General features: G+C 38.4%; 1 long non-coding RNA gene across 1 annotated transcript in view; it reads right to left on the reverse strand.

Moving 5' to 3' along the window:
- Positions 1 to 616: 616 nt before the first annotated feature.
- LOC133645034 (uncharacterized) overlaps positions 617 to 27,348 on the reverse strand; it is a 102,375-nt gene continuing 75,643 nt past the window's right edge. The window contains exons 2-4 of the long non-coding RNA XR_009824879.1: positions 23,599 to 23,667; positions 13,187 to 13,275; positions 617 to 1,369 (exon numbers count right to left, since the gene is read on the reverse strand). This is a non-coding gene — a long non-coding RNA (uncharacterized LOC133645034). The remainder of the gene's footprint in view (positions 1,370 to 13,186; positions 13,276 to 23,598; positions 23,668 to 27,348) is intronic.

A 27,348-nucleotide genomic window follows, 5' to 3' on the forward strand; every position in this document is an offset into this window, starting at 1 on the left:
TACTTGAAATCAGAATTAATAAAAATTGAGATTTTGATGTGAATATTTTTTATATGCACCTCTACTAAAAATATATTTTTCTATATTAATTATTTTGGGAAAAAAAAACTTTTTTTTTTTTTTTGAAGATTAAAAAAAAAAAAGATTTTTCCTTTTTTTAAATCGATTTTAAAATATTATGAATCAGTTTTGAATCGAGATGTAGAACAATTGCAATTCGAATGTGAATTGATTTTTGCAATGTGTGTAGCCCCGCAAACACAAGACTTGTGAAATATGTTGCTAAATATCCTGTATGTACTTTAAAAGTTAGATTTCATGCACAATTGCACGACAAGTTTTTAAATAATCAGTCTTAAACGCTATGGATAAGTGAAATAATAATAAAGTGCAATAGCATGCTTCCCTTGTTTAAATCTGTGTTTTGTAATATGGGTAGATTGTTACAATTTAATATGGAGGCTAAGAAGAAAATACAGATACAGATGAATAAAAAAAAAATTAAAAAAATAATTTTAAAATATAATAAGTTATTTTTACAAATTATGCATACATTTTGAATCGAGATGTAGAACAATTGCAATTCAATGCAAATTAATTTTTTTGCACCCCTAGGTCTTGCAATGTTTGTAGTAGCCCTGCAAACACAAGACTTTCAAAATACTATGTTGCTAAATATCCTGTATGGACTTTAAAAGGTAGATTTCATGCACAATTGCATGACACATTTCTAAATATTCAGTCTTAAAAACTATAGATAAGTGAAATAATAAAGTGCAATAGCACGTTTCCCTTGTTTAAATCTGTGTTTTATAATATGGGCAGATTGTTACAATTTAATATGGAGGTTAAGAAGACCTAAAATACATGAATACATAAAATAATAATACAGTTGGATAAAAAATAAAAAAAATAAATCATTTTAAAATATATGTTAAATGAAAAAGAATACTGACTTATTGAGAGGGGACTTGACCGTCTTTGGGATTTTTTGACTAATGTAATTACTACTAATGACATTTGAACCCTGACAAAATATTTATGTTGTATTAAATATGATATTAGGATTTGTATCTAGTAAAAGTAAAGAGAGCTCATAATTTCTACTTGTAAAATCATTTGATTGAATTTTTCATATTAAATTAATATTATGTGTCTTCTGATGTTAACCTTGTGCCTGTTTGAAAAATAAAAAAGTTAACCTGCCGTGTTCTTTGGCCTCCATCTTGCCATCGCCACGCGAGTCCTTCATCAGGAACCTGCTGACCTTCACCTCCCTGGTGGGACCCTCCTCCTCCTCGCCCCGCTTGTATTTAGTGCTTTAATGGTGGGAGGCGCCTGCTCAACCACCCATTTCATTGTGTCCCACCTGTGACACACACACACACACACATTTGAGAGATTTACATCAAACAAACTCTCCACAGGGGGTTAACGTCAACATCATGTCACTGTCACACACGTAACAGTGACGGCTGTACCTGCACTTGACTTTGATGTGTCAATGACATATGTCAATATATACTGCATGTATATATTGACATATGTCAATATATGCAGTATGTAAATATTTTACTACCATCATTTTGCCTTTGTGCACCACATCCATAAATAACCACTGTAATATAATAATGACACACTGGTAACATCCATGCACAGGACAGACAAATTAGCCTTTGAACTGAACGATTATGAGGATACAAAGCAAATATTTGTTGACTTTTTGGTGAGTTATTGTCTCACTACATGGAGACCCCTGTCGTGTCACTAGCATAAAGTGTAGTGTCGCTAGCATAAAGTGTAGTGTCACTATCAATAAGTGTAGTATCACTATTAGAAAGTGTAGTATCACTATTAGAAAGTGTAGTATCACTATTAGGAAGTGTCGTGTCACGAGCATAAAGTGTAGTGTCGCGAGCATAAAGTGTAGTGTCACTATTAGGAAGTGTAGTATCACCATTAGGAAGTGTCTTGTCAGGAGCATAAAGTGTAGTGTCACTAGCATGAAGTGTAGTGTCATTATCAGGAAGTGTAGTATCAGTATAAGAAAGTGTAGTATCACTATTAGGAAGTGTCGTGTCCGGAGCATAAAGTGCAGTGTCACTAGCATAAAGTGTAGTGTCACTATTAGGAAGTGTAGTATAACTATTAGGAAGTGTCATGTCAGGAGCATAAAGTGTAGTGTCACTAGCATAAAGTGTAGTGTCACTATCAAGAAGTGTAGTATCACTATTAGGAAGCATAGTGTCACTAGCATCTAGTGTGTTTTCACTAGCATAAAGTGTAGTGGCACTATCAAAGTGTAGTGTCACTAGCATGAAGTGTGGTGTCATGAGCATTAAGTGTAGTGTCACCAGCATAAAGTGTAGTGTCACTATTAGGAAGTGTAGTATCACTATTAGGAAGTGTCGTGTCAGGAGCATGAAGTGTAGTGTCACTAGCATAAAGTGTAGTGTCACTATCAGGAAGCATAGTGTCACTAGCATTTTGTGTATTTTCCACTAGCATAAAGTGTAGTGTCACTATCAAAAGTGTAGTGTCACTATCAAAAGTGTAGTGTCACTAGCATGAAGTGTGGTGTCATGAGCATTAAGTGTCGTGTCACGAGCATTAAGTGTAGTGTCACTAGCATTAAGTGTAGTGTCACTAGCATTAAGTGTAGTGTCACTATCAGGAAGTGTAGTATCACTATAGGAAGTGTTGTGTCACTATTAGGAAGCATAGTGTCACCAGCATCTAGTGTAGTGTCACTAGCATAAAGTGTAGTGTCACTAGCATATAGTGTAGTGTCACTATCAAAGTGTAGTGTCACTAGCTTGAAGAGTAGTGTCATGAGCATGAAGTGTAGTGTCATGAGCATAAAGTGTAGTGTCCATGAGCATGAAGTGTAGTGTCACGAGCATAAAGTGTAGTGTCACTAGCATAAAGTGTAGTGTCACTAGCATAAAATGTAGTGTCACTATCAGGTAGCGTAGTGTCACTATTAGGAAGTGTTGTGTCACTATTAGGAAGCATAGTGTCACTAGCATCTAGTGTAGTGTCACTAGCATAAAGTGTAGTGTCACTAGCATATAGTGTAGTGTCACTATCAAAAGTGTAATGTCACTAGCTTGAAGAGTAGTGTCATGAGCATAAGTGTAGGGTCACAAGCATAATGTGTAGTGTCACTTGCATAAAGTGTAGTGTCACTAGCATAAAGTGTAGTGTCACTATCAGATAGCGTAGTGTCACTATTAGAAAGTGTAGTGTCACTATTAGGAAGCATAGTGTCACTAGCATCTAGTGTAGTGTCACTAGCATAAAGTGTAGTGTCACTAGCATATAGTGTAGTGTCACTGGCATATAGTGTAGTGTCACTAGCATATAGTGTAGTGTCACTATCAAAAGTGTAGTGTCACTAGCATGAAATGTGGTGTCATGAGCATTAAGTGTCGTGTCACGAGCATTAAGTGTAGTGTCACTAGCATTAAGTGTAGTGTCACTAGCATTAAGTGTAGTGTCACTATCAGGAAGTGTAGTATCACTATTAGGAAGTGTTGTGTCACTATTAGGAAGCATAGTGTCACCAGCATCTAGTGTAGTGTCACTAGCATAAAGTGTAGTGTCACTAGCATATAGTGTAGTGTCACTATCAAAAGTGTAGTGTCACTAGCTTGAAGAGTAGTGTCATGAGCATGAAGTGTAGTGTCATGAGCATAAAGTGTAGTGTCATGAGCATGAAGTGTAGTGTCATGAGCATAAAGTGTAGTGTCACTAGCATAAAGTGTAGTGTCACTAGCATAAAGTGTAGTGTCACTATCAGGTAGCGTAGTGTCACTATTAGGAAGTGTTGTGTCACTATTAGGAAGCATAGTGTCACTAGCATCTAGTGTAGTGTCACTAGCATAAAGTGTAGTGTCACTAGCATATAGTGTAGTGTCACTATCAAAAGTGTAGTGTCACTAGCTTGAAGAGTAGTGTCATGAGCATAAAGTGTAGGGTCACGAGCATAATGTGTAGTGTCACTTGCATAAAGTGTAGTGTCACTAGCATAAAGTGTAGTGTCACTATCAGATAGCGTAGTGTCACTATTAGAAAGTGTAGTGTCACTATTAGGAAGCATAGTGTCACTAGCATCTAGTGTAGTGTCACTAGCATAAAGTGTAGTGTCACTAGCATATAGTGTAGTGTCACTGGCATATAGTGTAGTGTCACTAGCATATAGTGTAGTGTCACTAGCATATAGTGTAGTGTCACTATCAAAAGTGTAGTTGTCACTAGCATGAAATGCGGTGTCATGAGCATTAAGTGTCGTGTCACGAGCATTAAGTGTAGTGTCACTAGCATTAAGTGTAGTGTCACTAGCATTAAGTGTAGTGTCACTATCAGGAAGTGTAGTATCACTATTAGGAAGTGTTGTGTCACTATTAGGAAGCATAGTGTCACCAGCATCTAGTGTAGTGTCACTAGCATAAAGTGTAGTGTCACTAGCATATAGTGTAGTGTCACTATCAAAAGTGTAGTGTCACTAGCTTGAAGAGTAGTGTCATGAGCATGAAGTGTAGTGTCATGAGCATAAAGTGTAGTGTCATGAGCATGAAGTGTAGTGTCACGAGCATAAGTGTAGTGTCACTAGCATAAAGTGTAGTGTCACTAGCATAAAGTGTAGTGTCACTATCAGGTAGCGTAGTGTCACTATTAGGAAGTGTTGTGTCACTATTAGGAAGCATAGTGTCACTAGCATCTAGTGTAGTGTCACTAGCATAAAGTGTAGTGTCACTAGCATATAGTGTAGTGTCACTATCAAAAGTGTAGTGTCACTAGCTTGAAGAGTAGTGTCATGAGCATAAAGTGTAGGGTCACGAGCATAATGTGTAGTGTCACTTGCATAAAGTGTAGTGTCACTAGCATAAAGTGTAGTGTCACTATCAGATAGTGTAGTGTCACTATTAGAAAGTGTAGTGTCACTATTAGGAAGCATAGTGTCACTAGCATCTAGTGTAGTGTCACTAGCATAAAGTGTAGTGTCACTAGCATATAGTGTAGTGTCACTGGCATATAGTGTAGTGTCACTAGCATATAGTGTAGTGTCACTAGCATATAGTGTAGTGTCACTATCAAAAGTGTAGTGTCACTAGCTTGAAGAGTAGTGTCATGAGCATAAAGTGTAGTGTCACTAGCATGAAGTGTAGTGTCACGAGCATAAAGTGTAGTGTCACGAGCATGAAGTGTAGTGACACTAGCATAAAGTGCAGTGTATCTAGCATAAAGTGCAGTGTCACTAGCATAAAGTGTAGTGTCACTAGCATAAAGTGTAGTGTCACTATCAGGTAGCGTAGTGTCACTATTAGGAAGTGTTGTGTCACTATTAGGAAGCATAGTGTCACTAGCATCTAGTGTAGTGTCACTAGCATAAAGTGTAGTGTCACTAGCATATAGTGTAGTGTCACTAGCATATAGTGTAGTGTCACTATTAAAAGTGTAGTGTCACTAGCTTGAAGAGTAGTGTCATGAGCATAAAGTGTAGGGTCACGAGCATAAAGTGTAGTCTCACTAGCATAAAGTGTAGTGTCACTATCAGGTAGCGTAGTGTCACTATTAGGAAGTGTTGTGTCACTAATAGGAAGCATAGTGTCACTAGCATCTAGTGTAGTGTCACTAGCATAAAGTGTAGTGTCACTAGCATATAGGGTAGTGTCACTATCAAAAGTGTAGTGTCACTAGCATGAAGTGTGGTGTCATGAGCATAAAGTATAGAGTCACGGGCATAATGTGTAGTGTCACTTGCATAAAGTGTAGTGTCACTAGCATAAAGTGTAGTGTCACTTGCATAAAGTGTAGTGTCACTAGCATAAAGTGTAGTGTCACTAGCATATAGTGTAGTGTCACTAGCATATAGTGTAGTGTCACTATCAAAAGTGTAGTGTCACTAGCTTGAAGAGTAGTGTCATGAGCATAAAGTGTAGTGTCACTAGCATGAAGTGTAGTGTCACGAGCATAAAGTGTAGTGTCACGAGCATGAAGTGTAGTGACACTAGCATAAAGTGCAGTGTATCTAGCATAAAGTGCAGTGTCACTAGCATAAAGTGTAGTGTCACTAGCATAAAGTGTAGTGTCACTATCAGGTAGCGTAGTGTCACTATTAGGAAGTGTTGTGTCACTATTAGGAAGCATAGTGTCACTAGCATCTAGTGTAGTGTCACTAGCATAAAGTGTAGTGTCACTAGCATATAGTGTAATGTCACTAGCATATAGTGTAGTGTCACTATTAAAAGTGTAGTGTCACTAGCATGAAGTGTGGTGTCATGAGCATAAAGTATAGAGTCACGGGCATAATGTGTAGTGTCACTTGCATAAAGTGTAGTGTCACTAGCATAAAGTGTAGTGTCACATGCATAAAGTGTAGTGTCACTAGCATAAGTGTAGTGTCACTAGCATATAGTGTAGTGTCACTAGCATATAGTGTAGTGTCACTATCAAAAGTGTAGTGTCACTAGCTTGAAGAGTAGTGTCATGAGCATAAAGTGTAGTGTCACTAGCATGAAGTGTAGTGTCACGAGCATAAAGTGTAGTGTCACGAGCATGAAGTGTAGTGACACTAGCATAAAGTGCAGTGTATCTAGCATAAAGTGCAGTGTCACTAGCATAAAGTGTAGTGTCACTAGCATAAAGTGTAGTGTCACTATCAGGTAGCGTAGTGTCACTATTAGGAAGTGTTGTGTCACTATTAGGAAGCATAGTGTCACTAGCATCTAGTGTAGTGTCACTAGCATAAAGTGTAGTGTCACTAGCATATAGTGTAATGTCACTAGCATATAGTGTAGTGTCACTATTAAAAGTGTAGTGTCACTAGCTTGAAGAGTAGTGTCATGAGCATAAAGTGTAGGGTCACGAGCATAAAGTGTAGTCTCACTAGCATAAAGTGTAGTGTCACTATCAGGTAGCGTAGTGTCACTATTAGGAAGTGTTGTGTCACTAATAGGAAGCATAGTGTCACTAGCATCTAGTGTAGTGTCACTAGCATAAAGTGTAGTGTCACTAGCATATAGGGTAGTGTCACTATCAAAAGTGTAGTGTCACTAGCATGAAGTGTGGTGTCATGAGCATAAAGTATAGAGTCACAAGCATAATGTGTAGTGTCACTTGCATACAGTGTAGTGTCACTAGCATAAAGTGTAGTGTCACTTGCATAAAGTGTAGTGTCACTAGCATAAAGTGTAGTGTCACTAGCATATAGCGTAGCGTCACTATCAGGAAGCATAGTGTCACTAACATCTAGTGTAGTGTCACTGGCATAACATGTAGTGTCACTAGCATAAAGTGTAGTGTCACTAGCATATAGTGTAGTGTCACTATCAAAAGTGTAGTGTCACTAGCTGGAAGAGTAGTGTCATGAGCATAAAGTGTAGTGTCACTAGCATGAAGAGTAGTGTCATGAGCATAAAGTGTAGTGTCACTTGCATAAAGTGTAGTGTCACTAGCATAAAGTGTAGTTACACTATCAGATAGCGTAGTGTCACTATTAGGAAGTGTAGTGTCACTATTAGGAAGCGTAGTGTCACTAGCATAAAGTGTAGTGTCACTAGCATAAAGTGTAGTGTCACTAGCATATAGTGTAGTGTCACTTTTAAAAGTGTAGTGTCACTAGCTTGAAGAGTAGTGTCATGAGCATAAAGTGTAGTGTCACTAGCATGAAGTGTAGTGTCATGAGCATACTGTGTAGAGTCACGAGCATAATGTGTAGTGTCACTTGCATAAAGTGTAGGGTCACTAGCATAAAGTGTAGTGTCATTATCAGGTAGCGTAGTGTCACTATTAGGAAGTGTTGTGTCACTATTAGGAAGCATAGTGTCACTAGCATCTAGTGTAGTGTCACTAGCATAAAGTGTAGTGTCACTAGCATATAGTGTAGTGTCACTATCAAAAGTGTAGTGTCACTAGCTTGAAGAGTAGTGTCACTTGCATAAAGTGTAGAGTCACGAGCATAAAGTGTAGTGTCACTAGCATAAAGTGTAGTGTCACTATCATATAGCGTAGTGTCACTTTTAGGAAGTGTAGTGTCACTATTAGGAAGCATAGTGTCACTAGCATAAAGTGTGTTTTCACTAGCATAAAGTGTAGTGTCACTATCAAAAGTGTAGTGTCACTAGCATGAAGTGTGGTGTCATGAGCATTAAGTGTAGTGTCACTAGCATAAAGTGTAGTGTCACTATTAGGAAGTGTAGTATCACTATTAGGAAGTGTCGTGTCAGGAGCATTAAGTGTAGTGTCACTAGCATAAAGTGTAGTGTCACTATCAGGAAGCATAGTGTCACTAGTATTTTGTGTATTTTCACTAGCATAAAGTTGTAGTGTCACTATCAAAAGTGTAGTGTCACTATCAAAAGTGTGGTGTCACTAGCATGAAGTGTGGTGTCATCAGCATTAAGTGTGGGTGTCACGAGCATTAAGTGTAGTGTCACTAGCATTAAGTGTAGTGTCACTATCAGGAAGTGTAGTATCACTATTAGGAAGTGTTGTGTCACTATTAGGAAGCATAGTGTCACCAGCATCTAGTGTAGTGTCACTAGCATAAAGTGTAGTGTCACTAGCATATAGTGTAGTGTCACTATCAAAAGTGTAGTGTCACTAGCTTGAAGAGTAGTGTCATGAGCATGAAGTGTAGTGTCATGAGCATTAAGTTTAGTGTCACGAGCATAAAGTGTGGTGTCACTAGCATAAAGTGTAGTGTCACTAGCATTACGTGTAGTGTCACTATCAGGAAGTGTAGTATCACTATTAGGAAGTGTTGTGTCACTATTAGGAAGCATAGTGTCACCAGCATCTAGTGTAGTGTCACTAGTATAAAGTGTAGTGTCACTAGCATATAGTGTAGTGTCACTATCAAAAGTGTAGTGTCACTAGCTTGAAGAGTAGTGTCACTTGCATAAAGTGTAGAGTCACGAGCATAATGTGTAGTGTCACTTGCATAAAGTGTAGTGTCACTAGCATAAAGTGTAGTGTCACTATCATATAGCGTAGTGTCACTATTAGGAAGTGTAGTGTCACTATTAGGAAGTGTAGTGTCACTATTAGGAAGCATAGTGTCACTGCATAAAGTGTAGTATCACTATTAGGAATAGGACATTTCTGTCCTGACTAAGAGGATTGTTTTGACAGTGGAATAGTTAAATTGCGTTGAAAAATGTGGAAGGAGTAGTCGCCAGAAAAAAGTTTGCATTATTATTAAAATGTATGACATTTTAATAATAATGCAAGTAAGTAATGATTGCACTTGAATAAATGTTGAATGAAGTGCACTTTTTACCCCGGTGGGGAAAACTAGGTCAAGGCTTTGTTTTGTTGTCTTTTTTTAATATTTTCATTGGCCATGTTGATGGTCTCATCAAGCTGAAATAGTCCCGCATGGACATTTCATTTTGCGATCATATTGTACTCTCCTAATTATTGTTTCTTGGTGCAAGTAGCGACTCACAACACTTTGTGCATCCCACAAGTAATAACATTGTACTCACAGAGAGACATTGCAAATAAAATAATAAACATAAAACGTGAAAATGGAAAGCTAGCGGTCCGCCTCTGCCCACTGAGACAAAGATTGGAGATGGAAGACAAAATCATTCACTGTGTCCCATTTAATTCTACATTGAATAAATGAAAGCAATACACAGAGTGAACCCTCTTACGCCCTGATTGGAAATGACAGACGGAGAAAACAGACAGCCCAGGACATGGAAATACATCGAGTTAATTTTCATTTATCGTGCCGATTAATTGATTTGTTGACATTGGGCTTCGGCCTACGATCGGCAACAATAATTGGAAGTGTCTTGTCCCAAAATCTACATTTTGTGTGTCTGTGGCTTCAATGCTAATGACATTAGCTCCAAGAAGCGCTACTGTGCACTACAGTAGATCCACTTTTTACATAAACACTGTAACTCTGCATTATAACAGATAGTTGTGATACCACCGATTTTCTTTTTTGATCCGATACGGGGTAACATTTTGACTGGTATCGGCGATACAGGTCCGATATTTTGTGCATATTAGTGTTGTCCCAACACCAATATTTTGGTACTGGTACCAAAATGCTTTCGATACTTTCAGTACTTTTCTAAATAAAGGGGACCACAAACAATAGCATTATTGCCTTTATTTTAACAAAAAATGTTACGGTACACTAAACTAAACGTTTCTTATTGTCATTTAGTCCTTAAATAAAATAGTGAACATACTAGGCAACTTGTCTTTTAGTAGTAAGTAAACAAACAAAGGCTCCTAATTAGTCTGCTGACATATGCAGTAACATATTGTGTCATTTATCTACCTATTATTTTGTCAGCATTATTAAGGACAAGCGGTAGAAAATTAATTATTAATCTACTTGTTCATTTACTGTTAATATCTGCTTACTTTCTCTTAACATGTTCTATCTACACTTCTGTTAAAATGTAATAATCACTTATTCTTCTGTTGTTTGATACTTTACATTAGTTTTGGATAATACCACAAATTTGGGTATCGATCCGATACCAAGTAGTTACAGGATCATACATTGGAGTTTATATACATAATATACATTTTTTAAAGTCATAATCATACTAGTATCGACTAGATACGCTCCTGTACTTGGTATCATTACAGTGGATGTCAGGTGTAGATCCACCCATGGCATTTGTTTACATTTTGACTTTTTAGAGACGGTATAGTACCGAATATGATTCATTAGTATCGCGGTACTATACCAATACCGGTATACCGTCCAACTCTAGTGCATACATACCTAAAGTGTCTGGTAAAATCCAATACTTAATTGTATTTTAAGTATTGCTGCTTCACCACTTTAGTCATCATTTTTGCGCATAAGAAACTTCATGATTTTAGGTCCAGACTTCTTCTATTGTTTGAGCTTGTCATTACTGCCACAAGTGGTGGGAAAGTGTATTACAGCCTAAACGGACCACTGCTGAGAAACTTTTTTTTTTTTTGGGGGGGGGGGGGGGGGGGGGGCGATGCCATACTTAAGAAACACTGATTTAGACAATAACTCAATATTTTAGTTTACACTGTGTTCTTGGTAGCGACATACATTATTAAAATAACTAAAGTATCAAAAGTACTGATATTTTTTTATGTGAGAATCGACATTAGAACATGAATACGGTTTCTCATTGTCATCCCATTGGGTTGAGTTTTTCCTTGCCCTGATTGTGGGACCTGAGCAGAGGATGTCGTTGTGGCTTGTGCAGCCCTTTGAGACACTCGTGATTTAGGGCTATATGTAAACATTGATTGATTGATTGATTGAAAATCCGGTATTGGCATCTCGATATTTCGGTATCGATCCGCACAACGTAACAGAGGAGTGGGAGAGGAGTACACAAACGTTAGCAACACGAGCATAGCCATGTTAGCCACATGCTAACGTGACACTCACATATGCTAAGTTAGCATATTCACTAGAGGCCACGGCTCACTTTGGCATGTTGAAAAGCCACAAAGGCCAATTTGCTGTTTAACATAGATGACTTGTCTTGTCCATCTGTGTTGGCCCTGTGATGAGGTGGCGACTTGTCCAGGGTGTACCCCGCCTTCCACCCGATTGTAGCTGAGATAGGCTCCAGCGCTCCCCGCGACCCCGAAAGGAATAAGCGGTAGAAAATGGATGGATGGACTATAGATGCAGAATTACATCAACTTTGAAGCAATGGATGGAAATCACAATGGACATATATAAATTGGAGGAGATAACTGCCTTTATTAATTATCCATCCATCCATTTTCTACCGCTTATTCCCTTCGGGGTCGCGGGGGGCGCTGGAGCCTATCTCAGCTACAATCGGGTGGAAGGCGGGGTACACCCTGGACAAATCGCCACCTCATCGCAGGGCCAACACATATAGACAGACAACATTCACACTCACATTCACTCACTAGGGCCAATTTAGTGTTGCCAATCAACCTATCCCCAGGTGCATGTCTTTGGAGGTGGGAGGAAGCCGGAGTACCCGGAGGGAACCCACGCAGTCACGGGGAGGACATGCAAACTCCACACAGAAAGATCCCGAGGCCGGGATTGAACTCACGACTACTCAGGACCTTCGTTTAAGAATTATAAATTGGATAAATGTACTTCATACTGGGAAAACTGGGTCACTTATGTCACGTCCCATAAGCCTGACTTTAATTTTTACAATTAGTGATTGTACTGCTTAAAAAAAAAAATAAAAAAAAAAATAGGGATGTCCGATAATGGCTTTTTTGCCGATATCCGATATTGTCCAACTCATAATTACCGATATCAACCGATACCGATATTTACAGTCGTGGAATTAACACATTATTATGCCTAATTTGGACAACCAGGTATGATGAAAATAAGGTCATTTTAAAAAAAATTATAAAATAAAATAAGATAAATTGAAAACATTTTCTTGAATAAAAAAGAAAGTAAAACAATATAAAAACAGTTACATAGAAACTAGTAATTAATGAAAATGAGTAAAATGAACTGTTAAAGGTTAGTACTATTAGTGGAGCAGCAGCACGCACAATCATGTGTGCTTACGGACTGTATCCCTTGCAGACTGTATTGATATATAATGTAGGAACCAGAATATTAATAAAATAAAGAAACAACCCTTTTGTGTGAATGAGTGTAAATGGGGGAGGGAGGTTTTTTGGGTTGGTGCACTAATTGTAAGTGTATCTTGTGTTTTTTATGTTGATTTAATAAAAAATTAAAAAAACGATACCGATAATTAAAAAACAGATACCGATAATTTCCGATATTACATTTTAAAGCATTTATCGGCCGATATCGGCAGGCCGTTATTATCGGACATCTCTAATAAAAAAGGATTACTCCCTATATGTGTGTGTATATACTGTATATATATGTTTATATTATTTTATTTCTGATTATTATTAATAATAATGTATTATTTCATTTTTCTTTATTTAATTGATGTATTTGCAAATACTACTTAGTTTTTCTGCTGTTTCTTTCTCTTTTTTTTTTTTAGGGTGGATCTGTGGTATGGTTTTGACATAAACCAAAAATATTTTGACATTTAGGGCAGGCAACAGATATATGATGTCTGTGAATATGATGTAATGGATAGGAATGTCTGATGCTGGATGTCAATAAAAATAAAATGGAAACAAAAAAAACAAAAAAAAGAATTACAACGTGCATGTTTACCTGATAGAATGAACTTTAAGTGTTTTCATTCTGTTGTGAGGAACTTTTGACCGACGTTTGTGTGCCAGCGGGTCTGCAGCCTGAGACGTCTGTAGAGGGCAACAAAAAAAAAAAAAAAAGAAGAGGGAGGAAATCAATCGGGTCCTGTCAAATGTAAATAAGGTCTTATCGGGGCAGCAGCCACCAATCGACAGCATCAAGCCGGCAAATGTTCCACTTGCTCGCCTGCCATTTACCTCAAATTGCTGCGTCGCTCCTCCATATTTCTGGAGGGGGTCACATGTTTGGGTATGTGCACGCGTGTTCGACATGACGGTGTGTGCATCACTTTACATCTATTGAAATGAGCCGCTGTACCCCCCCCCTGGCCCCCCATGGGGCGGCGCGAGCTGGCGGCCACGCTAGCGTCTATCGACTCGGCGGGGATTAAGGCGCGGCCGAGGAGGGCGCTCCCGCGTGGCCCGGCAGGGTGACCCTCACAAAGGCAAAGTTCAAGAGGGGAGAGCGGGGGTGAGCTCTCGCGGGCGCAGATTAGGGGGCCCCACGGCTCCCACAGGGGGACAGAGAAGTGGGAATGATTACCGTGTGTCTTTCTCTCTCTCTGTGTGTGTGTGTTCTAGTGTTTCTACCCTTCTTGAAACATCAACAAGGAGAAGTACCTTCCATATGATGACCGGTGAACAAGTTAGGACCAAAATCCTGGTCCCAGTACGGAAAGCCATTGCATTTAATACAGAGCCAAATACTAGAGTCCGTGAACATTGCTCCAAAGTCAGGATCTTTTGTTGATTTAATGTCATACAAAAGTAAACATTGACAGGTGCAAAGGCAGCAATATATGATCAAACTGGACAGGATTTATAAGGAAAAGTAGCTTCCATATGAGGACCGGTGAACAAGTTAGAGCCGAAATCATGGTCCCCATACGGAAAAACCATTGCATCTAATAGAGAGCCAAATACTAGAGTCTGTGAACATTGCTCCAAAGTTAGGATATTTTGTTGATTTGATGTTCATACAAAAGTAAACATTGACAGGTGCAAAGGCAGCAATATATAATAAAATCCGACAGGATTTAGAGGGAAAAGTAGCTTCCATATGAGGACCGGTGAACAAGTTAGGACCGAAATCCTGGTCCCTATACGGAAAACCATTGCGTCAAATAGAGAGCCAAATACTAGAGTCCGTGAACATTGCTCCAAAGTCAGGATTTTTTGTTGATTTAATGTGCATACAAAAGTAAACATTGTAAAGTGCAAAGGCAGTGAAATATGATACAGCTGGACAGGATTTAGATGGAAAAGTACCTTCCGTATGAGGACTGGTGAATAAGTTAGAGCCGAAACCATGGGTCCCAATACGGAAAACCATTGCATCTAATAGAGAGCCAAATACTAGAGTGTGTGAACATTGCTCCAAAGTCAGTATATTTTGTTGATTTAATGTGCATACATAAGTAAACATTGACAGGTGCAAAGGCAGCAATGTATGATACAACTGTACAGGCTTTAGAGGGAAAAGTACCTTCCATATGAGGACCGATGAACAAGTTAGGACCGAAATCCTGGTCCCAATACGGAAAACCATTGCGTCAAATAGAGAGCCAAATACTAGAATCCGTGAACATTGCTCCAAAGTCAGGATTTTTTTGTTGATTTAATGTGCATACAAAAGTAAACATTGTAAAGTGCAAAGGCAGCGAAATATGATACAACTGGACAGGATTTGGATGGAAAAGTACCTTCCATATGAGGACCGGTGAACAAGTTCGGACCGAAATCACGGTCCCAATACGGAAAACCATTACATCTAATAGAGAGCCAAATACTAGAGTCTGTGAACATTGCTCCAAAGTCAGGATCTTTTGTTGATTTAATGTGCATACAAAAGTAAACATTGACAGGTGCAAAGGCAGCAATATATGATCAAACTGGACATGATTTATAAGGAAAAGTACCTTCCATATGAGGACCGGTGAACAAGTTAGGACCGAAATCATGGTCCCAATACGGAAAACCATTGCATCTAATAGAGAGCCAAATACTAGAGTCCGTGAACATTGCTCCAAAGTTAGGATCTTTTGTTGATTTAATGTGCATACAAAAGTAAACATTGACAGGTGCAAAGGCAGCAATATATGATAAAGCAAGATGGCAGCTAAAGAAGGACTTCCCTATTCATCCCCGAAAAAAACCCGCCAGGTGAACAGCTGATTTTACGACTTCCGGTGCTGACGTAAGACAACCCCTAGTCCCATATGTGACCATAGGATGAACAAATACACTACAGTACTAAGACTATAGTGGCCATTAACAGTTAGCTTCTACAGCTGGGTTGCCCAAAGTGCGGCACAGGGGCCATCTGTGGTCCGTGACTCCTTTGTCATCGGCCTTAAGCACATTACAAAAAACAAAAAAATTGAGATCTCATTTGCACCCCTGGTGGTGAAATTACCGTAAGTCTTGAACTATACAAAGTATTTAAATCGTTGGAATCTGCGCTTTTGCCCAATATACGAGTTACTATGGTAATCCAATTAGTTACTATGGTCATCTAATTAGTTACTATGGTAATCACAGCAGCTCAGACGAGGCACCAAGCAGTGTGGGTGGGGGGGCGTTTCCACAGAGTGTTTCCAGAGCGGCCAAGCTGAAATGCAGGTGTCAGGGACAGACGCGGAAGGAGATTTTTTACATATATATTTTATATATTATATATATTTGACATATATCATGTATATCAGATTGTAGGTTGGTTATTTTTTTTACCCTTCACCTTCATATTTCACTGTGTTTGTTGCATTTTGTTGTGTTTCGCTTGATTGTAAAATATGTGGATGGAGAGGGGGTTAACGTTCATATATTGTCAATATTCAGTGTTTTATCCTTCATAGTTAATATTGTAAATCCCACATTCTTTATTTTCATCTCATTCTGAGAGTCTCATTCAGTAAAAAAAATTTAAATACCGGCCCCAGACACATTTGTTTCTCTAAATTTGGCCCCCCCGAGGCAAAATAATTGCCCAGGCCTGTGCTAAATGAAGACGCAAAGCAGTTTCAGTCTTGATAAATCACCCCGTGTGTGCTCATTGATTATACTAGTGCCTCCATGGAAATGCCCCCCCCTACCTCAAAGAACTGCTCACCCCCAAATCCTCCACACGACACCTCCGCTCCGGACAGGTTAACCTCCTCCAACCTCCGAGGACAAAGCTACGAACAATGGGAGACCGGGCTTTCTGCTCCGCCGCTCCCAGTCTGTGGAACGCTCTCCCTGACCACCTGAGGGCACCGCAGACTGTGAATGCTTTTAAAAAAGGCTTAAAACCCCTTTTTTTTAAAAAAAAAAACCCTTTTTTTTAGATATATGCATACTAGTTCTAGCTATTAGGCTGTTTTAGTTTTTATTTGTATTTATTTTATCATCTTTTTTTTTTTTTTTTAATACACTATAGCACTTTGAGGTAATTTGCTGAATGTAAAATGCTTTTCACAAATACAATCTCTTATTATTATTATTATTATTATTATTATTATACATGCATTTTCTCCTCCCAGTATTGTGGGCGTTCTGATGATCAGCACATATTCTTGAAGAGACAGACACGCTAAATCAGGGGTCACCAACCTTTTTGAAACCAAGAGCTACTTCTTGGGTACTGATTAATGCGAAGGGCTACCAGTTTGATACACACTTAAATAAATTGCCAGAAATAGCCAATTTGCTCAATTTACCTTTAACTCTATGTTATTATTAATAATTAATGATATTTACACTTAATTGAACGGTTTAAAAGAGGAGAAAACATGAAAAAAATTACAATTACATTTTGAAACATAGTTTATCTTCAATTTCGACTCTTTAAAATTCAAAATTCAACCGAAAAAAAGAGAAAAACGTTAAAAAAGATAATTTATGGAACATCATTAGTAATTTTTCCTGATTAAGATTAATTTTAGAATTTTGATGACATGTTTTAAATAGGTTAAAATCCAATCTACACTTTGTTAGAATATATAACAAATTGGACCAAGCTATATTTCTAACAAAGACAAATCATTATTTCTTCTAGATTTTCCAGAACAAAAATTTTAAAACAAATTCAAAAGGCTTTGAAATAAGATTTAAATTTGATTCTACAGATTTTATAGATTTGCCAGAATAATTTTTTTGAATTTTAATCATAATAAGTTTGAAGAAATATTTCACAAATATTCTTCGTCGAAAAAACAGGAGCTGAAATGAAGAATTAAATCAAAATGTATTTATTATTCTTTACAATAAAAAATAAATAAATTACTTGAACATTGATTTAAATTGTCAGGAAAGAAGAGGAAGGAATTTAGAAGGTAAAAAGGTATATGTGTTTAAAAATCCTAAAATCATTTTTAAGGTTGTATTTTTTCTCTAAAATTGTCTTTCTGAAAGTTATAAGGAGCAAAGTAGAAAAAATTATGAATTTATTTAAACAAGTGAAGACCAAGTCTTTAAAATATTTTCTTGGATTTTCAAATTCTATTTGAGTTTTGTCTCTCTTAGAATTAAAAATGTCGGGCAAAGCGAGACCAGCTTGCTAGTAAATAAATACAATTTAAAAAATAGAAGCAGCTCACTGGTAAGTGCTGCTATTTGAGCTATTTTTAGAACAGGCCGGCGGGCTACTCATCTGGTCCTTACGGGCTACCTGGTGCCCGCGGGCACCGTGTTGGTGACCCCTGCGCTAAATGGATCGCGCTCCTTTTTTTGCTCATCGGATCCTCCGCGCACAAGTTGAGTCGATCAGTTTGCGAGTGTTTTGATGTCACAGATCAGGCCCCTGGATGAGTATTTTCCGGGTTATTACAACGAGGCCGCGTGTGAAGTGCTAATCACGCTTTCAGGGATTTTTAATTGCTTCTTCGCCGCTCGCATCCGTCCCGTCTGCCTTTGAAGACACGACGAGCGAAGGTCTTGCACATGTTTCCCACCAGCAACAAAGCACACGGTGTTGTTGCGGGACGCGGGACAGCGCTGCCGTGGAAATATGAGTGTTTGTGTTAAAAGGCCAGGGGAGCTCCGTGGATGTCGGTGTGTAAGTGGTGAAGTGGCTATCTGGCCTGTTGAGTGGTATCATCATCATCTTCATCGCGGCGGCCCCCTCTCTCTTCTCTGCGAGTGGAGAGGGGAAATAATTGGATTCTTTCCCACAAATAAATCGCCTTCACCCCTGAGCTTAATTAACTAGACGAGAGCGTTAGAGCTCCATTCTGCCGCAGCGCTCTCGCACGGAAAAGAAAGCCCAGCTGTTATTGCCCAGTGGCCTTTATTACCAAGGCTCAACAATCATGTGGGTTATTAGGCCACCTTGTCGGAAGATATGCTCTTTTTTTTTTTTTTTTTTTTTTTTGGAGCTAGTTGACAAGCTACAAAAAGAAAAATAGCCATATTTAAAATCACATCATGTTTTTATTTGTGTGTGTTGGCAGCGTTAGGCAAAAACTAAACATTTGGGATGTGGCAATATAAACATTTCATCTCAGTTATTGTGGCCAAAATTAGCAAAGAAAAAAAAAATTAAATTCAAAAAAAGTTCGGTAACGCTTTAGTATGGGGAACATATTCAACATTAGTTAGTTGCTTATTAACATGCAAATTAGTAACATATTGGCTCCTAATTAGTCATTATTAAGTACTTATTAATGCCTTATTCTGCATGGCCTTATTATACAATCAACCCTAACCCTAACCCTAACCAAATAAGTCTAAATTAAGTCTTTGTTACTTAGAATATGTTCCCCTAGTGTCCAAATAACTCTAAATTAAATTTTGGTAACTACAGCGTTACCAAAAGTTCTACTACTTATCATATTTTTCGAACTATAAGGCGCACTTAAAAAAAAAAAAATTTTCTCAAAACTCGACAGTGCGCCTTATAACCCGATACGCCTAATGTTAAGAATAAGTTTGGTTGAGCTTGCCCACCTCGACGCTATCTTATTTGGCACATGGTGTACTGATAAGCGTGACCAGTAGATGGCAGTCAAACATAAGAGATAAGTGTAGGCTGCACTATGATGGCAATATGACTCAAGTAAACAACACCAACATTTTATATGTTCCATTGAAAATATGGAATCCTGTGTAAGACTGAAGCATTAAGGAGTGGGACTATCCATGACTGGCTGTGACCAGATAATACTGAATCATCTCTTTCAGGTCGGTAGTGCATTCTTCACTCACACTCCAAGTGAAGGATGAGGCAAAAATACAACTTTGTCTGGAGCTAAAGTCAAATAATTGTCTTAAGTGCAAAAAATATGACCAAAGTTGTGCTTGAATTTTATTGACAGTTTATTATCTTATTATTATTTATTAGTAATTTAGTTTTAATGTTTATATTTTAGCATCGCATAATTGTATGGGATTTTTTTTCAACAAATTGTATGAGTCCTTACTTTTGCAGTATATTTGATTAGTACCGTATTTTCCAGACTATAAGGCGCACTTAAAATGTTATTTTTTTTCCTTTAAAACTCTACAGTGCGCCTTATAACCCGATGCGCCTAATGTTAAGAATAAGTTTGGTTGAGCTTGCCCACCTCCACGCTATTTTATTTGGCACATGGTGTAATGATAAGTGTGACCAGTAGATGGCAGTGAAACATAAGAGATAAGTGCAGACTGCACTATGCAATATGACTCAAGTAAACAACACCAACATTGTATATGTTCCATTGAAAATATGGAATCCTGTGTAAGACTGAAGCATTAAGGAGTGGGACTATCCAGGACTGGCTGTGACCAGATAATACAGAATCATCTCTTTCAGGTCGGTAGTGCATTCTTCACTCACACTCCAAGTGAAGGATGAGGCAAAAATACAACTTTGTCTGGAGCTAAAGTCAAATAATTGTCTTAAGTGCAAAAAATATGACCAAAGTTGTGCTTGAATTTTATTGACAGTTTATTATCTTATTATTATTTATTAGTAATTTAGTTTGAATGTTTATATTTTAGCATCGCATAATTGTATGGGATTTTTTTTCAACAAATTGTATGAGTCCTTACTTTTGCAGTATATTTGATTAGTACCGTATTTTCCGGACTATAAGGCGCACTTAAAATTTTATTTTTTTCCTCAAAACTCGACAGTGCGCCTTATAACCCGATGCGCGTAATGTTAAGAATAAGTTTGGTTGAGCTTGCCCACCTCGACGCTATTTTATTTGGCACATGGTGTAATGATGAGTGTGACCAGTAGATGGCAGTCAAACATAAGAGATAAGTGCAGACTGCACTATGCAATATGACTCAAGTAAACAACACCAACATTTTATAAGTTCCATTGAAAATATGGAATCCTGTGTAAGACTGAAGCATTAAGGAGTGGGACTATCCAGGACTGGCTGTGACCAGATAATACTGAATCATCTCTTTCAGGTCGGTAGTGCATTCTTCACTCACGCTCCAAGTGAAGGATGAGGCAAAAATACAACTTTGTCTGGAGCTAAAGTCAAATAATTGTCTTAAGTGCAAAAATTATGACCAAAGTTGTGCTTGAATTTTATTGACAGTTTATTTTGTTATTATTATTTATAAGTAATTTAGTTTGAATGTTTATATTTTAGCATGACTTAATTGTATGTGATTTTTTTTTCAACAATTTGTATGAGTCCTTACTTTTGCAGTATATTTGATTAGTACCGTATTTCCCGGATTTTTCCCCCTCAAAACGCGACAGTGCACCTTATAACCCGATGCGACTAATGTAAGGAATACGTTTGGTTGAGCTTACCCACCTCAAAGCTATTTTATTGGGTACATGGTGTAATGATAAGTGTGACCAGTAGATGGCAGTCAAACATAAGAGATACGTGTAGACTGCACTTTGATGACAATACAACTCATTTTATACATTTTAAACATTGTATATGTTCCATTGAAAATATGGAATCCTGTGTAAGACTGAAGCATTAAGGAGTGGGACGATCCATGACTGGCTGTGACCAGATAATACTGAATCATCTCTTTCAGGTCGGTAGTGCATTCTTCACTCACGCTCCAAGTGAAGGACGAGGCAAAAATACAACTTTACCTGCAGTATGGCTAAAGAAATCACTGCAGGGTATCACGCCCAATTCAGATTTTTTGTCAAATCCAATTTTTGTACCGTATTTTCCTGACTATAAGTGCGCCCTATGACCCGGTGCGCCTAATGTAAGGAATACGTTTGGTTGAGCTTACCCACCGCGAAGCTATTTTATTTGGTACATGGTGTAATGATAAGTGTGACCAGTAGATGGCAGTCAAACATAAGAGGTACGTGTAGGCTGCACTGTGATGGCAATATGACTGAAGTAAACACAAATATTTTATATGTTCCATTGAAAATATAGAAAATTACACACGGCACTCAAAAATGTATCACAATGTTTTAGTACGACTTTGGTAACCTATGAAGCCACACCGCTTGATGTGCTTCAACATAGGAGTATAATTATGATGTGTGTATAAGGTAAGACATTATCTGGCGTTTTGTTTCGCAATATTATACAAAAGCAACTTTTCTTACCTTCTGGTACCTGCTGATCTGGTTTTGGGATCTGTATAAATCCTGAAAAATTGCGCGTTTCCGCCTTTGTAGTCCGTACCGACCCCATAGTCGATAAACTTCTTCTTTTTCTCTATATTCTTGTTATGGGACATTCATCCTCCACTGTTGCCATTTCTAATATAAAGTAGTATAAAGTTCTTACTTAAATCTGTCAGTAAAATCGCCATGAAAGCGCTAAAACATACCGGTGTAGTGAGTTTACATTATTCACCCAAGGAACTTTAGTTATTAGAGAGTTCCGGTCGGACGGTTTTTCACGGGACACATTTCCGGCCTTGTTGTTGTTTCCGCGTGAGGAGATGCTGCTCCGTTTATTGATTAAGTAAAGCTAGCTCCATCTTTTGACACTTCTCCCACTCCCGTCCTTGCACGCTACACCGCTACAACAAAGATGACGGGGAGAAGACGCTGTCGAAGGTGAGCCACGTAGATAAGGCCGCCCACAAAACGGCGCATCCGGAAGCACCTGTCAGAAAGCGACTTGAAGATGATCTGTAAAACATCATCTATGCAACATTTTGACCAAAGAACCACCATCACATGTTATGTAGACCACAAGGAAGTCTTTTATATTTGGAAAAAAATCATAATAATACGACTCATTCCTCCTCCGGTGTGCCTTATATAGGAAAATAGATCTGGTACCTACTGATCTGGTTTTGGGATCTGCATAAATCCTGAAAAATTGCGCGCGTCCGCCTTTGTAGTCCGTGCCGACACCGTAGTCAATAAGCTTCTTCTACATTTTACGGAACATTTTTATTGTCAGAAGTATACCGACACACGTACACGGGTGTTTTCAATGGAAATAGTGTCAAAACGCTTTGAGTACCTTTAAGGTAGAAAAGTGCTATACAAGTATAACCCATTTACGCAAGATTAGCCGCAATGCTAAAATGACGTTTCTTACGCCCCCATAGTATTTTGGGCAAAAATATGCTTAAAAACAAATAATTTGAGGATGGACTTCTCTTTGTTTTTTATTTTGTGGCGTTATTGTGATTTATTTTTGTTTTTTAGTACCAGAAGTGAACTTCTTTTTACGCTTTTATGATGGCAGTAATATGACACAAAGCACAGTTAATAAAGTTTGTATGATGACCCCAAGTCTGACTCTGGAACAGATTTACATAATTTCAAATTGTTTTGGAAGCCAAAAAACAGCAGGTTGTTGTCGATTACATGAATACAAACAAAATAAAACGCCATTATGTCTCAATTATGAGTTTGACGAAATGAAGTATTTACACAACAAGGCAAGAGTGTAACCGGCGCAAGTCGATACGCTGACAAACACGGGGCTTCGACGAGAACGACAGCAAACACACACAAAAAAAAAAAGACACGGCGACCCACGCCAGGTTAGCCAACGCCGCGTCGCCATTGGTCAGCGCATTAACAGTAAGAAAAAAAAACACACACACACCAATTTGAGTGGACGGTGGCGTGTGGATTTAGAGGGTTTACTTTATTACCGCGCATGTTGTTTTATGGCGTGGTGTGGACACTACACGCCCGCAAGCTTTTGCCATTATAACTCTTCCTCAGGTCCTCGGGGCCACCTCCTTTTCAACCAAACACACACACACACACACACACACACACACACACACACACACACACACACACACACACACACACACACACACACACACACACACACACACACACACACACACACACACACACACACACACACACTTGCGCTGCTCTCTAAAGCTCCGTGTTTGTTGTTCCATTCTCCTCCAGATCTCCCAGCGGAGCCGCCTCATTTTAATATAAATGGAACGCTTCATCATGCAGTGGCACAAACTTACCCACGTTGCATTGCTCCGGCAGCATTAGCAGCGGCGGACGCACGAGGCGACGGGCGCCATCTTGCTGTTCTGTCAGATGGAAAAGAAAGACGTTGGGAAGTGACACTGTGGAGACACGTAGAAGCACATTGTACGTTTTTGAACCCGACGTGTCACTATGACTGCCGCCTTTATTTGCATACGCAAATGAATTAAGACATTTTATTGCGAAAGAAATCGGTTAGTTGGAGATAAATCGGTTTGAACGTTGCAAAGTTGCAAAACAAACCGGAAGTTTTGCACCAACCGGACTAGGGTTGTACAGTAAACCGGTATTGGTATAGTACCGGGATATTTCCTGAGGGAACTCTCCTGAAGGAATCAATAAAGTACTATCTATCTATCTATCTATCTACTAATGAATCATATTCGCTTATAAAAAGTACCGGTCCGCCCCCCTGTTGTTGGTTTTACAAGCATGTTCGGCAGCGCACAATCAGAGAGTACTTCCAAGCAGACACAGTGTGTAGACAGAAAAGGGAGAACGGAAGCATTTTGACTTAAAAACTAACAATAAAGGTGAAGTTATAACACTGAAACACCCTGAGGCAGGGGTGGGCAATTAATTTTTACCGGGGGCCGCATGAGCAACCCGAGCACTGCTGGAGGGCCACATCGACAATATTTCAATTAAATTTTGCTCAATATTATTTTTGATATATACCGTAAGATAAATAATAATAATAATAATAATTAATAATAATAGTAATACTTCAACATAGTGTGTGTAACAGCATTCCATGACTAATATAAATAAATTAACATTAATAATACATGACAGTAAAATAAGCACACGTATGACTGAGGAGTCATAGTGTAACTTTGTGTGGTGTTTGAGTTGTCCGACTTTTTGTGTGGCCATAAACGCACCAGTGGCTTAGTGCTATGCGTGTTGGTGACAGATGACAAGTTGGTTTTGGCCTGGTTTGTACGACAGAAAATGACTAGTTTTTCGAGATAGAAGTGTTTTACTCATGTTTTTGGTGTGGTTATGTCTGAATATAAACAGTTTTGCTCAATAAAGTGATCGATATAATTCCTGTCCTCGAACATCTCGATAGACGTTACAATAATTGAATGGTGTTCAATTGAACGGTGTTCAATTGAACGGTGTTGACGAACACCTGTTGTCACTGTCACTCAAAGTTGCATTGCAAAATTACATAGAATAAATATGTTTATTTTGTTTAGAATTCAGATGGGATTTGATTTGGTGCGTTTCATATATTTGCTGTGCGCAGCGGACGCTTGAGCAGTGCGCAGTTGCGCAGGCGCGCACCTTAGAGGGAACGTTGCTTGGCAGTCCATGTCTTGTTAAACATGCCATTCGTCATCAACTTTTCTCTTTTTAGCGTCTCTGGTGTAAACCGTGCATCACTTGTCGCTGCATGTGCACCTTCACTCGCAGGTTACACACGGACATATGCTCATAACTAACACTTTTCAAAATAAAAGCAGCACAGTTGTATTGCACGCACGACAGATGTTTTTTCAACTTTATTTTGTAATTTGTGATTGCAGCTGTTCACATTCACTCACAATCACGCACGTGCATACGTCCACACGGAAGTAATACAAATAACGATTTTCAAAACAAAAGCAGCACCATTGTATTGCACACTCGACATAGATACTTTTTAAAATGTATTTTGTAATTTATAATTGGCCTCACGCGGGCCGGACAGGGACGCACAAAGGGCCGGATGCGGCCCGCGGGCCGCAGAATGCCCAGGTTTGCCCTGAGGTGTGTCGGCAGCATTGTAGCTACTTCTAAATCCCTAATCATCGCCTCCATGGTGACAAATAAAGTATGTTTCTTACAAGTATCATTATCACTGCTGGACGAGGAATAGCTAAACATGCTTCACTACACACCGTAGCTCACCGGCGTCAAAATGTAAACAAACGCCATTGGTGGATCTACACCTAACATCCACTGTAATGATACCAAGTACAGGACCGTATCTAGTCGATACTACTATGATTACATCGATATTTTTTAACATCACAAAATATTTTTTCTTTTATGTTTATAAACTCAGGAAATATGTCGATGGACATGAAGACTTTGAATATGACCAATGTATGATCCTGAATCGACTTGGTATCGGATTGATACCCAAATGTGTGGTATCATCCAAAACTAATGTAACGTATCCAAACAACAGAAGAATAAGTGATGATAACATTTTAACAGAAGTGTAGATAGAACATGTTACAAGAGAAATCAAGCAGATATCAACAATAAATGAACAAGTACATTAATAATTTATTTTCTACCACTTGTCCTTCATAATGTTGACAAAATAATAGGTAGATAAATGACACAATATGTTACTGCATATGTCAGCAGACTAAATTAGGAGCCTTTTTTTGTTTACGTACTACTAAAAGACAAGTTGTCTTGTATGTTGACTATTTTATTTAAGGACAAAATTGCAATACTAAACATATGTTTAATGTACCCTAAGATTTTTTGTTAAAATAAAGCCAATAATGCAATTTTTTGTGGTCCCCTTTATTTAGAAAAGTATCGAAAAGTATTGAAATATATTTAGTACCGGTACTAAAATATTGGTATCGGGACAACACTAAACCGGACACTCCATTAGGTACACTGAGCCAAACATTGTGCCATGACAACAACAATAACGTACATGTGTCAATTATTGCGCTTATAGTTGCAGCAGCTGCTGCTAAAATCTTGTAGAATGACATATATACATTGCATCAAGAATCTAAAAAAAAAAATCTGTCCTGTCTAGCCACTCAAACAAATCATATCGTTGATGTAGATGCCCGTAATCTGCTGTACAGATTCACTTTAGAAAAGAGACGTGTGGGATATTTATCTTGCTGCTTTATGTGTATTTGACTTTATTAACTTACATTGGGGCCTGTCCCCATGAGGCCCGGCCGGGCACAGCCCGAAGAGGCGACATGGCTCCCACCCTTCCAATGGGCTCACCACTCACGGTAGAGGCCATAGAGGTCGGGTGAAGTGTGAGCTGGAAGGCAGCCGAAGGCAGGGCACTTGGCGGTCCCATCTTGGGCTACATAAGCTAGCTCTTCTACACACCGACCCGGGCCTGTTTCGTACGTGGATATAAATCGGATATTTACGTTGTGACTGCAGTTGAACGTTCAGGTCGTTAGACACATGTTTTTTTGGTAGCACAAACGACTACATCAGGGGTCCCCAAACTTTTTGACGTGGGGGCCACATTGGGTTAAAAAAAAAGTGGCCAGGGGCCAGGCTATATACAGTGTGTATATATATATATATATATATATATATATATAAATATATATATTTATATATATATATATATATATATTTATATATATATATATATATATATATATATATATATATATATATATATATATATATATATATATATATATATATACTACCGTTCAAAAGTTTGGGGTCACCCAAACAATTTTGTGGAATAGCCTTCATTTCTAAGAACAAGAATAGACTGTTGAGTTTCAGATGAAAGTTCTCTTATTCTGGTTATTTTGAGCGTTTAATTGACCCCACAAATGTGATGCTCCAGAAACTCAATCTGCTCAAAGGAAGGTCAGTTTTGTAGCTCCTGTAACGAGCTAAACTGTTTTCAGATGTGTGAACATGATTGCACAAGGGTTTTCTAATCATCAATTAGCCTTCTGAGCCAATGAGCAAACACATTGTACCATTAGAAC

The sequence above is a fragment of the Entelurus aequoreus genome, linkage group LG28, assembly GCF_033978785.1.
Source record: "Entelurus aequoreus isolate RoL-2023_Sb linkage group LG28, RoL_Eaeq_v1.1, whole genome shotgun sequence".
NCBI classification, from domain to species: Eukaryota; Metazoa; Chordata; class Actinopteri; order Syngnathiformes; family Syngnathidae; genus Entelurus; species Entelurus aequoreus.